Raw genomic sequence first — 12,857 nt, forward strand, 5'->3', positions numbered from 1 at the left:
AGCTTCAGTTCTACAAAGTCTACAGCCATCTACAATCAACTACAGCCATCTACAATCAACTACAATTAACAACTCTACGTCGTCTGTATAATCTTCTACACGCACCTACAAGTAGCGGCAGTCTTCATCCCACAACGAATAAATCACTAGAGAAAAGGACAGAGAAAACTTCCACATAGAATAAAGGGAACAAACAAACGAAGAGTGAGACACGATTTACAACTCATCTTACTCACTCGTCTTCACTCAAGTTACTCATCGCTACTCATTCACTCACCACAGCTACCAGTGTGGGAAGCCGACGTCACCATGTGCTGAGATGACATCACAACGCGAGTCTGCCATGCCAAGCAACGTGTGACGGACACCAGGCACTTCTCACCCACTACTCATTACTCATTATTCACATAGCTCCTACTCATATTCACTTATTTTCACAGTTACGTTGGAAATTCGACGTTCTATGTTGAGGTTTGCCTGGGACAGCCGTTAACCACTACAAATACCAGGCCATGGAGTTTCCTGAGTAATATCGTCCATCAACACACCACTAGAATTATCAAGAGATCTTCAATCAAACCTGTATTTTCTTCCGAGATCGACTTTTGTATCGACACACCTCTACGATCTGTATCAAGTGGGTAAAATTATACTTGCTCATTTCTTCTCAGTGCTAAAATTAGCTATATTCAACTTATTTAATCATCTAGTTTGCTAGGACATAAATAAACAAGAGGCGTATTTCATAACATCATATCTTAATGACAGGAATATTTTCGCAACCACCCACGTTAATACCAGATGACACACAAATTGCCACAACATCAGACTCACAATTAAGAGACAGCCCACCCATTGTACAACCCACACCACACGTTATAGATAAGGAAACAAATACGGGAGTTTCGGATGATGAGTGGGAAACCCCTTCAGACGTTGAGAGTATCGACTTCGCAGCTGCCTTAAATACGTATGCCAATATACTTAACAGGGTTCACCGGTCCGGTCATACATATTCTACCATTCCCTCACATAACGATAAACTCGTACAAGTTGAATTAACAGGGCAATCATTAAATATGAATCAAGAAACAAATACTGCTGATCTAAAAACCACACCTCACGTTTTTGTGTATCACGAGGATATGACTGCCCCCAAAATTCTCTGGCACAGACAAGGATCGCATTGATGTCATTTTCATTAATCAGTCAGTGCTAACAAATGTTCATCAAGCGCCACATCCTAGATGAACAAGAGAAAATTGCTATTTTTTCATCTTGCATAAGCCAGGAAAGATGTCCAGCAAGCAATTTATTGCGCTCCGATAAGCTACATCGTGCTAGGACATATGATGAATTTAAAACTGAATTTCTGAAGAAATTTTCTGGAGGTATGAACTTCTTGCCAGGTATAATTCCAGAATTACATAAAATTGTAGATCTTGTAAGGGAGCACACTACAAACCATGTGCTCAGTGAAATAACTGCTGATGTCTCCACAATCAAGAGAACCCTATTAGCTACTCTGGAGAATTCTAAGTGGATAACAGATGATGGAAAGATGTCCCCAGACCTCGTCGTGGACATCATTGGTTATGTAGCTGCCTTGTGTAAATTACCTGATAGAACCCTTAAGATCGCCAAAACAATCGCGTACATCCCTGGAATGTGCTTACTAGACTTAATGAACGAGGTAGAGATGCAGTGCAGTAAAGCAGGTGTGGTCGACACACATGCACATTCTGGTAGAATCAGGGTACCTGAGACAGTATCAGCTGTGAAAACATCAACACCGACCCCAAACAGAGAACAAAATCGATCGCGACCTGAAATGAGGCAGCCCAAACAAGCAAAGACGCCTAGACCTCGTTCCCACACGCCTTCCTACAGGCAGTTTCATAAGTTTTTCGCGCAGCCCGAGCAGGTCTCGCGCTATAAACAACACTTTTTATGGGAAATCACCTCGTAGGTCACAGTCAAGGGATAGGTCCATTCTGTGTCATTACTGTGCAAAACCAGGACACACAAGGTATGAATGCTTTATCAAGGCAAAAGAGGATAATCAAAAGACACAAGGGTTTGGTCCTTACTGTAGGCATCATAGATACCAAGGGCACTGACTAGTGATTGCAAAACAGTAGAAAAAATTGTGTCTATGTTCAAATCGGGGGAAGACCAAGTCATGACAAAAAACGAACAAACGTAAAGAAGAACAAGGTTAAACTTCACATAGGAGGCATGTTGGGAAATGAGTGTATCTTGATACCAGCTGTATGTGAGGATCAAAACGTTTCCTTATTTTTAGATACAGGCTCTCCAGTGAACTTAATAACACATGAAGAACTAAATAGAATTCTTAAAAATAAAAAGAAAGTAACTTTTCTGGATGAAGCTGATTTAGAATTAAACACAGTAGATGGTCAAGAGATTACAGTAAAAGGTATGATAAGATTAAATCTCAGTTTCACAGAAACTACAAGACCATTCTCTGCATTGTTCTATATCGTTGAAAACTTAGCAATTAAAGCTCATATGTTACTGGGCTTAAGATCCATGAGAACTGAGAACATAACTATACTCCCACAAATGAATGGAATAGACTTTGATAATGAATTTATAGAGGAAATACTTTCAGAGCCCTCACCGATTGGTAGAAGAGAGCCAAAAAGAATTGGTAATATTAAAGGCTTTAACAAACATACACAAACAGATGAGGGTATAGATCCACTTACACCAGCAACCCCATCCTCCAGAATTAGTGACTCAGATAACAGTACTGATTTATCAATTTTTCCAGCCCATCTCACTAATGATTTGGTTATACCACCTAATTCATACATGAAGGTTACCATAAAGAGCAAATTACGGAATAGTACTGTTCTTGTCTTAGAAGAATTATGTAAAGTAAAGGGATTGTCAGTAGAAAACGCATTATGTCATACGAACGACGAAGGGCTAACTCAGATATTCATTATTAATCACATGAATGGGGAAGTTCAGTTGAAGAAGGGAACTTGCATAGTTAATATTGAAAAATGTTTAGCCCCTGTGAAGGAAATAAATATTGGTGGAGTAACAAGTGAGATAAAATCTACGGATAGAGAAAGAATAAAGAGAATTTAATTCACTCAGGTGAATTTGACGAAGAAAATGATTTGTTAACCCTGCTGGAAACACACAGGGACACCGTAGCCTTGCCCGGAGAACGATTAGGGTGTACTAACTTGATTAATCACATGATTAATGTGCACCCAGAAACACCACCAATTTTCGTACCAGCTTATCGCATACCACACTCCCAACGTACACTTGCAAATCAGTATGTCGATGAAATGTTAAAGCTTGGAATTATTGAGCCTTCAGTTTCTCCGTGGAACGCTCCCCTTTTCTTTGTGCCCAAGAGAAATGGAGAAATGCGTGCGGTAGTAGATTACCGTAAACTAAATAATCACACCATCCCAGACAGATTTCCCATGCCATTGCTAAGTGATGTTCTACAGAATATTGGTCCTGAGAATAATATATTCTCGACCATCGATCTCCTAAACGGATACTATCAGATTCCGGTATCTCAGGAGTCACGTAAATACACTGCCTTTTCAACAAACAGAGGCCATTATCAATATACAAGAATGCCAATGGGACTGAGGACAGCCCCCGGTACGTTCCAGCGTCTTATGAATTACGTATTGTCCGGAATTTTAGGACAAGGAATATTTGTTTATCTTGACGATATTATTATCGCAACGAAGAATATTAAGGATCATCTCAGGAAATTAGACTTACTCTTACAAAAGCTTAGTGATGCTGGATTAAAAAATTAAACTTTCTAAATGCAAATTTTGCTTTAAGGAAATAAATTTCTTAGGCCACAAATTAAGCTCTGATGGTATTCACACCACTGATGACAAAATACAGGCAGTGAGAGATTTTCCTGAACCCACTACGACTGACGAAGTTAGACAATTTTTAGGTCTGGCTGGGTACTATAGGTCCTTCGTACCACAGTTCTCTCATATAGCCTTCCCTCTATTCCAACTACTCAAAAAAGATGCTGTATTCCAATGGGAAGAAGAACAAAAAGGGCATTTAACAATCTAAAAAATTAAACTAACGAATGCACCTTGTTTAGCATATCCAGATTACACGAAATCATTTCTTATTTGTACAGACGCATCAGTTAAAGGATTAGGGCTGTACTGATGCAGGAAGATAAAAGAGGAAAGAATCAACCAATTGCATTTGCCAGCAGACAAACAAGAGGTGCAGAAAAAAATTATAGCACTACAGACTTAGAGGCACTTGCAGTGATTTTTGCATTACAAAAGTTTCTGAGATTTGGTATATGGTTACGAAATCCACTTATTCACCGACCATAAACCACTGGTGGGTATGTTTAAAGAAAAACTCCTTTCTGGGAGGAGAGCAAGATGGAAATGTACAGTTGAAAACTACAGTGTACAAATACATTATATACAAGGTAAAATGAATATAGTAGCTGACGCATTATCTAGGAACCCGAACACAATTCAGGTTGCGGCGTTAGATCTCAAAGGAAATATCCCAAACCACGAGGATATCGCAAAGGCACAAAGACTTGACCCAGTATGGTCAAAAGTAATATACAAGTTAGAAAGTGGAGATGACATACAATTACCCAAACTGCATGTCCCACTTGAACAATTCACAATGGTCAATAATACATTATACAAAATTAACTCTAAACAACCAAAACGCCAAAGAAATACTAACCAGTTGGTAGTACCTAATGACATGATACCCCAAGTATTACGAATGATACACGACAGCCCACATGCAGGACACCCTGGAAAGGATAAGACATTCAACCAAGCCCAGCTATTATATTACTGGCCTTCATTACGAAGAGATATACACAATCATATAGACAGATGCGAATCATGTGCGAAACACAAAGGATACCCAATCACACCTGCACCGATGGGTAATTACCCAGTACCACATCAACCATGGAACGTTGTCGCTGTTGATTTACTCAAGATGCCATTATCATACAATAATAACCTATACTTATTCGTAGCAACGGATCATTTTTCCCATTATGTCATTTTAGCTCCAATTAAAGATAAGACAGCAGAGACAGTAGCAAAGGCAATAACAGATAATGTAATATGTCGCTTTACTACCCCAAAGGTATTAATAAGTGATAATGGAGGAGAATTTAATTCTGAGATCTTACAAGAAATATGTAAACAATACAACATTAAAAAGGTTAACGTTTTGGCCTATCACCCAGCATCGAATGGGTTGGTAGAGAGACAAAATAAAAAGGTATTAGATGTGCTACGACACATTCTCAGTGAAAATTATGCAAGCTGGGATGATTGGATTCCCAGAGTAGAGGCCTCCATTAATGGGTCTATAAATAAATCCATTGGTGACACACCACATTTCATTATATATGGCACAGATAAAAAATTACCATATGAGCTCCTAGAAGGTGACAGCATGCCTATATACAATTACGATGATTACTCTAAACTCCGTTTACGTGAATTCCAGGACATACACAAAAGAGTGCAAAAACAATTAACGATGTCCAAGGAAGAAATGACGGAGGCATTTAACAAAAAGGCAAAAGATTCACCTATCAGCTTAGGAGACATTGTTTACGGAGTCATTCATACGAGAGACAATAAATTATCCCCTAAATTTGAGGGCCCATACAGAGTAATTAACATAAAGGCAAACAAAGTTTTAATTAAGTCACTTTCAAGTGGCGAGGAAAAACAAGTTCATATTGACCATTTAAAACGAGTTTCAAGGGAATTATCACATAATTATTCAGCCTCGGATACAACCGAACAGGTGAACGTACCTCAAGAAACCAAGCAAGAACACAACAATGATTACAAAAAGAAATTAAGGTCATATACCAAACAATCGAACATAGGTGCAACTATTCCAATGAAATCTACAGTACATCATTTACGGGAATTAAATATCGATTTAAACTCCTTCTATAATTGAAATAACAGCCAACCGTAACGCACATCATCACTATCATCAACCACAGCTTTATAGGAAATTAATAGATTTTTTTTTTTTTCGGTAGGTTACGATGAAGGGACTTATGCTATGGATTCTCCTATACATAGTAAGAGTATATGCGCACCTAGACCCCAAGCATATAGTACGACAAGGATGCCTCATAGCTCCAACGGCCACGACTACAATCGTCAAGGATGTCATGAGTACTGAAATAAGTCTAGATTACTTGTATGACTTACCTACTTATATAGAAAGACTTGCGACGCCGATGCGAACTCTGGACTTCAAGATAGGGAATTATGTTTCACAATCACATATCACCAAGGAAGTGGATGAAATGGTGAAGTTAGCGAAATGGAAACTAGAACAGGCGAAGTCAACTATGCTCGTCATGATCCAAGATCTCCCATCTTATGGAACAGAGGTGCTGAGCGACAGGAACAATATCACACGTACTCGCCAAAAGCGCGGTTTGTTCGATCTGGGCGGCGCAATTCTTGGGAACATCTTTGGATTGGCTACAGAGGATGACCTTAAAGAAATAAACAAAAAATTTAATAAGATAGCTCAGGTACTAACATACCAAGATAAATTCATCACAGGACAGAACTCAGCAATGAAAACAATTGTGAAAAATCTGAAACAAGCAGAAAACGTAGCTCTCGAGAGTATAGATAAAATAAATGACTTAGAGGGTAACGTTACCCTTTTCCAGCACTTCTCCATCATCACAGAACATATTGACACGATTCTACTACAATTAGAGAACACTAGAGATCATTTCAGGGCACTTATGCAAGGAATTTCGAATGCTGGTGATGGCAAGATCACAAATGACTTACTCCCAGTTCATGAGCTACGTCAGATAGTTAGTCAAGGCATACATAAACATAAATTGAAGCCATTGTTCCGCAGTAGGGAATTTATGCAATATTACCCGTACTTGGAAGCAACACTAACACCAACATCAGTGATAGTTCATGTACCATTCATCACGGAAGACCTGTTCACAGTATACCAAATACACCCCTTCCCCTATAGAAACAACAACACTTTAGTCATCATCAACATCAACACAGACACCGAACTCATCATGGTCTCCAAGAGACGAGACACTGTCACTTTCGCAAGTGAGTCAACGATTGAGCGAAAGTGCCGCACATCCTTACATGCTGTTCATCTTTGTCCTGCGTACATTTTCACGTTTCAGCCTACTGATACGGTCCCTTGTGAAATGGCTATCATCAGCAATAACAATATTCATCATCATTGCAACTTCACTTTTGCTCCAGATAAACTTGTACACCATCAACGCATTGGACACTCGCAGTTTTTTTATTTCCCTCATAACACATCAGTTTACATAGTCTGTCCAGATATACCACCATCTCATACATCAGCCTCAGGATTATACATAGCACCAGACTACTGTGCGGTATTTACACCATCCATGTCTACTTTTTCCACCATCAATCACTACGCCATTATCAACCATACACACAAACATTTCCACCCACTGCCTGATATGGACTTAAACATGAGCACAAGTATTAAGCTGACTTCACCTAAGTTTGAAACTATGCAGCTGATCAATGAAACAATGAAGCCCTGGGAAGATTTGAGTTTGAGTATGTTCAACCCATATTATGTGTATAGCCAAGCACCTTCTGTCTTCATAATTATCTGCATTGTGGTTGCAGTATTGCTGTTGGCCATGCACAGAATGCATGCAAGAATTGCTAATTTGGAGTCATTGTTTAGTGGGGGGAGAGTTAACATCACAGTTAACCACCCTGAATGAAGTGTATATATTTTGTATATAGTATTAATTGTATATAAACAAAAAAAAAAAAAAAATAATAATAATAATAATAATAATAATAACACAAAGAAGAATGACCCATATATGACAAACCAGTACCATTATCTTTGAATGAATTATTAATAACTCTTACAATAATCTTAATTTTAAACTATTTTTATTCTTGCATGTATGCATTTCACTATAATAACCCAAGTACATACTGTATTACAGTTAAATAATTTACTTTAATGCATTTATTCCAATATGTATTCAACTTATTTAAAATGTAATATTACTGAATAATCACTATTTACTATGAATAATATATGTATACAATATTCATACAATTATGTTACTTTACAATATTATGTATTTCACTTAATTAGCTTATAAGTTCATTATAATGTGTATGTAGTATGTATTAATATATTATAACTATTAAATGTCGATGGTACGCCATTTTTCGCGGCCGAGCAAATATAGGACTACATAATAGATAGATAGATAAATAGATAGATAGAGAGACAGATAGAAGCAGGAAGTCAAATGATGAGAAGGTGTTGTGTTTGCGAGAAGCGAGCAGCGCTAAACGCTTACACGGAGGAAAGCTGACGACAGCGGCCAGTAAGGAGATGATTCAGTTAGCTGTCAGCAGTCCTCTCGTGAGAAAGTTCTGTTGCCATGAGGAACATACGTGACACACACACCCTACTACACGAGATGTTAGGAAAGAGAGTGGAGAAGGAGACAAGCGACCCTAGAGAGAGGTCGAGACGGAGATTAGCCTTAGAACAGAGAGAGAGAGAGAGATAGCGAGACAGGGAGGTAGCTACCCAGGACTTATACTATTATACCTGTTTAATATTTCCAAGACAAATAAAAATAGTCCCATACTATTCTTTACCTCTCCCGTCACTACATGACATCTGGTGGGGAAACTACTACAAGATATAAAAGCCGCTCGACCACAAGTCTAAAATATACTTCTCTACAAGTAACTACAAAGTCTTTATGACACCTGCTATCCAATTTGTACCTGCTATCCAATTTATAAACAAAAAAAAATTCTTCTCCTCTCACTCTTTTGTTTTTTTATTTTTGCTTCCTCCCCCTTCTCCTTTAGTGTATCCAGTCCCTTTTGAGTTAGGCATCTTTTTAGCCATACTTTTTAATTCCTCTTTTCCCATGAGTTTGTTGGCATTTTTTAGTATTTCCTCTACAGTGTTTGCATTTTGGAATGTTACTTTCAGAGGCCTTGACTTACGTCTTTCATATTTCCCTAGCCTTTTATGTTCTTATGTATCTTTCCCACAGATATCCTCTGATACTTGCTGCAGTATGTTCATTATATATTCCATGTCCTTTTTGTCCCTTGAGATTCTTGTTTTTATTTGTTCTTCACCTACAGTATGCCACTGATCACTATGGATTTGTTAATCTCTACAGCTTCCCTGACTAGTTTTGGACTATTCTTTATAACTTCTAAAACTTCCTTTCTTACGCTTTTTTTCTTCTACCCTTGTATCTAAATCATTCTTTACTTTCATCATTTCAGCATACATAGTTTGTACCTCATCTTGCTAATTTCTGACCATTTCATTTACCTGTGTTATTTTCTCTTCAGTGTTACTACTTTGGTCTAGAAGACTGCTTTCTTGCATGATTTTCTCCGTATCATTTCTGAAACCATCCATAATCCTCTTATGGTTAACAACTGTACATCCCATTTCACTGGCCTTTGTTGTCAGTGAATTTACCTCAGCTGGCAGGTCATCTATTGTTGTGGCTTTTCTGTTTATTTCCTATATTAATTCCTCATTTTTTTCCCTTCTCTCTGCGTAGCTCATTCTTGATTTCTTCAATTTCCATTTGAAGAGATCTATGTAGTCTGTTCACTATTTCAACTAATTTATCGTGTCTCCTTTTCAACCAGTTCTGGGTAGAAGTCATCATCTTGTTTGTTACCTTTGTCTCTTGCGTAAACATCTTCTAAAGGCATCTTTCCAAAATATGAAGCCATCTTAAAGATCTCTACAGTTTCTGCATCACTTTGTCGTCTGCTAGCCTTGATGTCCAGCTGACGTAAGGAAACTCATCACATTCCTTGTCACTGATATACATGTTTACTTGTTTTAGGCTACACTTCTTTGTGATTTCTTGTTTTACTATGTTGGAGCATCACCTAGATTAGCCTGATACGACCTTGACCCATAAACAGTTACAATTTAGGAATCCCCAGAGCGGAGCTCAGTGATATATATCCGACCCCTGTGCCAGTAGAGCAGTGTGTGTGTGTGTGTGTGTGTGTGTGTGTGTGTGTGTGTGTGTGTGTGTGTTCTTACCTAATTGTATCTTTACAGGAATGCGTCAAGCTCGTACTGTCCTGTGTCTTAAACCATTTTTATCGTACATATCCTTAAATTTATGAATTGTTTTGGCACACACTCTCTCATTCGGGAGTGCATTCCACTGACCAATTGCCGTATTTGGGAAACTAAATTTTCTTACGTCTTGATCACCTCTCTCATTTTGCAGTTTTTGGCAGTGTCCTCTTGCTGATGCATCCCCATTGGTTATGTAATCATTAATGTCTATTTTCTCCTTCCCTGATATGCATTTACACAGCATAATCATGTCTCCTCCTTTCCTTCTCTCCTGTAGTGTAGGCAGATTCAGTTTTTCTAGTCTTTCTTCGTAGCTTAGATCCCTTAAGCTTGGTACCCATTTTGTAGCGGCTCTTTGAACTTTTTCAATCTTATCTATTTGTTTTTTTGAGATAAAGACTCAATACTACTGACGCAAACTCCAGGGTTGGTCTGATGAATGATGTTATTATCTTTCTTAGCATGTCTTGATTTATATACGTGAATGCTATTCTCATATTTGCAAGTAGTGTATACATGTTCTGTACCTTCTCACTGATGTGGTCAGCCGGAGATAGTCAGTTATTGATAATCACACCTAGGTCCTTCTCTCTTTCTGATGTGTGTAGGGTTTATTTCCTAACTTATAATCCCAATCAGGTTTTTTTCCACTTTTACCAAACTTGATTACATGACACTTGTCCACATTGAATTCCATTTGCCATGTATTGCTCCATTCATGAAGTTTATTTAATTCTTCTTGTAGCTCTTTAAAAGAGTCTACGTTAGTAATTTTCCCTTGTATTTTTGCATTAGCAGCAAACATATTTAGATAGCTTTTATTGTCAAAGTTGCTATCTGTTTCATTTATATACACTGAAAACATGATTCGTGCCAGCACTGAGCCCTGTGGAACTCCGTTAGTCACTTCCCTCCATGATCAGTAATTTCCCCTTAGTATTGTTCTCATTTCCATTTTTCTGAGAAAATCTTGCATCCAACAATACAGTTTCCCTCGGATTCCTCCTTGATGGTACAGTTTCCATAAAAGTCTTTGGTGCGGTACTGTCAAATACTTTCTTGATATCTAAATAGATACTGTCCATCCATCCTTCACTTTTCTGTAATGTTTCCGTTACTCTATTATAGTAGCTCAACAGAGTAGTAACACATGCTTTTCCCTTTCTGAAACCAAACTGTCTTTCTATTATAATATTATGTTCTTCTAGATGATTTAACCAAACGTTTCGTATCAGATTTTCTAATACCTTCCTTACAACACTGGTTAGTGATACTGGTCGGTAGATGAGTGGATTTTGTCTATTCCCTTTCCTGAATAAGGGAAAAATGTTTGCTTTCTTCCAAATATCAGGTAGTTTTCTTTGTCTCAAGGATTTTTTGAAAATTAAAGATACTGGTTTGCTTAACTCCTTTGCCCATTCATGTAGCACCCAACATGAAATTTCATCATGACCATTTGCTTTTCCTTTGTCTAATTTACTTAACTCCTCCTGTATTTCTTTTCCTAATATTTGTATATCTGGTAATACGTGTAGGCATGCATGTTCCATATCATCCCTCTAAAAATTATTTTCTTCTGTAAAAACTGATTGGAAATTCTTATTTAGTGTTTCACAAATATCCTTCCCTTGTGTATAGGTGACCCTCTCATTCGTAATGGATTATATTTTATCTTTTACTTTGGTTTTGCTTCTGATGTAGATGTGAAATAGCTTCGGGTGGCCAATACTTTTATTTATGATGTCCTGCACAAACTGTTTTTGGGTTTCCCTCCCAATTCTTGTATAATCATTTCCTGCCTGTTTATACTTGTTATATGCCCTTTCACTGTTGTGTGTTCTGTATCTATTCCATAAGTCTCTATTTTCTTTTGATTTTTTACGTTTTGTATTGAACCATTTCTTTCTTTTCTTTTCTCCTTCTTTGTGCTGTGGAATGTACGTCCGGACTCCTACTTCATAAAGTTCACAGATTTTTTTATATAAAGCATTCAAAGCTTGTCCTCTACGCCCCTTTTCCCAATATATTTCTAGGAAGTACGTCTTTAGGGTATGTTAGTTTCCCTTTTTATAATTTAGTCTCTTTTTGTAACTTTCATTGCTGTTAACTATGTCATATGCAATCCTGAAGTTGCAGTTTAGTACTGCATGGTCGTTTTTGCCGAATGGAGGGTGATACATTAAATCATCAATATCATTTTCTTGTCAGGTCTCCATATTATAATTACAAATCATAATAGATAAATAGATAAATAGATTGATAGAGAGACAGATAGAAGCAGGAAGTCAGATGATGAAAAGGTATTGTGTCTGCGAGAATCGAGCAATGCTAAACATGCTTACACACTCTTAACTCAAGGAATGCTTTATAGGCACACGACAGCGCCTAGTGACATACACACATACTCACATACAGGTTTCTGGAACTTTCCAACCACAGTGTAACACACGTGACACGACCCCTGTTTCATCAGAATTTAGGAAAGAGAGCTCAGAAGGAGACAGGCCATAGAATCGACAGGTAGTAGGAAGAACGAGCTTAGCAACATGGAAGAGAGAGAGAGAGAGTGAGACAGGAGGTAGCTCGCGGGACTCTACTTAACCTCACTCGTGTGTGAGAGACCTTGTTAATATTTCCAA

This window comes from Coenobita brevimanus, chromosome 46 (assembly GCF_032717465.1).
Source record: "Coenobita brevimanus isolate Jiangsu-jjx chromosome 46, ASM3271746v2, whole genome shotgun sequence".
Taxonomy (NCBI): Eukaryota; Metazoa; Arthropoda; class Malacostraca; order Decapoda; family Coenobitidae; genus Coenobita; species Coenobita brevimanus.